A 1,356-nucleotide genomic window follows, 5' to 3' on the forward strand; every position below is an offset into this window, starting at 1 on the left:
CATGACACATGCTTTTCATGGCTAAATTAACACCCTACTAGTTACTACTCTAGAAGTTAAAATCCTATCTCTGCCACTTACTATTTTGTGACACTGGGGAAATTGCTTAAACACTCTGTGGCCCCAGTTTTTTTAATTAGCAAATCGTAATGTCAATAACACAGATCTCAAGTAAGATTAAATATACACTTAAAGTGCTTAGAAGCTTCCCTGGTGGCTCAGACGGTAAAGCGTCTGCCTGCCATGCAGGAGACCTGGGTTCGATCCCTGGGTCAGGAAGATCCCCTGGAGAAGGAAAAGGCAACCCACTCCAGTATTCTTGCCTGGAAAATCCCATGGTTGGAGGAGCCTGATAGGTTACAGTCCATGGGGTTGCAAAGAGTCGGACACAACTAAGCAACTTCACTTTAAAGTGCTTAGAAAGAATACCTGGGACACAGTAAGCTCAAGAGAGGCATCTAAAAACATCAAGGTTTACTTGAAATATTTTCTACTCCCCTTGGAGATTCCAAACTGAATTTTGCCCCTTGTATACTCAGCAGACAAAAATCTACTTAACACCTGAATGTGCCATTCTTTCACCCAGCGGCTTCTAGCATTATTTTCCTTGGCCTCACTACTAAATTTGTCTTCAGCTTCATCTGTCTTTTTCTTTGCTTATCTGACAAAGGAAAGGTTATTCCTCGCCCACTAACCCTTCTGCTTAATATTCCCAACCCCATCTGTTTCTCCTTCCTCCAGGATATTAATCCATCCCTCCCTTTAACAATTTCTCCTTCCCTACTGCCTCCTTGCACTCAGCCAATAAACCTTTCTGCCTTCACCTGTCAGAAAAAATATTTTCACTTAGTCTGAGACTAAGGTTACTCTTTTACCTTCCTTACAGTCACTTAATTCCAGGGGTGGGGGAGGAAATTATTTAAATGTAACGCTTCTACACTGTCCTCTTCTATTTATCATTTGTAATGATACTACCCAGCTCCAAACTCATTTATATCATATATGACTTTATTATTTTCTACCAACTTGACTTTACACCATTGCAGAACAAATGGGATTTTGACATTTTTCACAATAAAAGAACCACCATTGAGTAAATATTATGTACAAGATAGGGTGCTGAGCATGTTACATGTATTAACTCACTGAATCTTCACAACAATCTTGTGAGGTAGATATCTTCATTTCATGAATAAGGATACTGAGACTTAGTTAATTTATCTCTCATTTATCTATTTATCATCTTAAGTTCAGTCGCTCAGTCGTATCTGACTCTTTGAGACCCCATGAATTGCAGCACTCCAGGCCTCCCTGTCCATCACCAACTCCCGGAGTTCACCCAAACTCATGTCCATC

General features: G+C 40.3%; 1 non-coding gene across 1 annotated transcript; it reads left to right on the forward strand.

Moving 5' to 3' along the window:
- Positions 1 to 207: 207 nt before the first annotated feature.
- On the forward strand, positions 208 to 280 carry TRNAG-GCC. The gene has a single exon. It is a non-coding gene; the product is annotated as a tRNA-Gly (tRNA).
- The last annotated feature ends 1,076 nt before the right edge of the window (positions 281 to 1,356 follow it).

The sequence above is a fragment of the Bubalus bubalis genome, chromosome 4 (assembly GCF_019923935.1).
Source record: "Bubalus bubalis isolate 160015118507 breed Murrah chromosome 4, NDDB_SH_1, whole genome shotgun sequence".
In the NCBI taxonomy this organism is placed as follows: domain Eukaryota; kingdom Metazoa; phylum Chordata; class Mammalia; order Artiodactyla; family Bovidae; genus Bubalus; species Bubalus bubalis.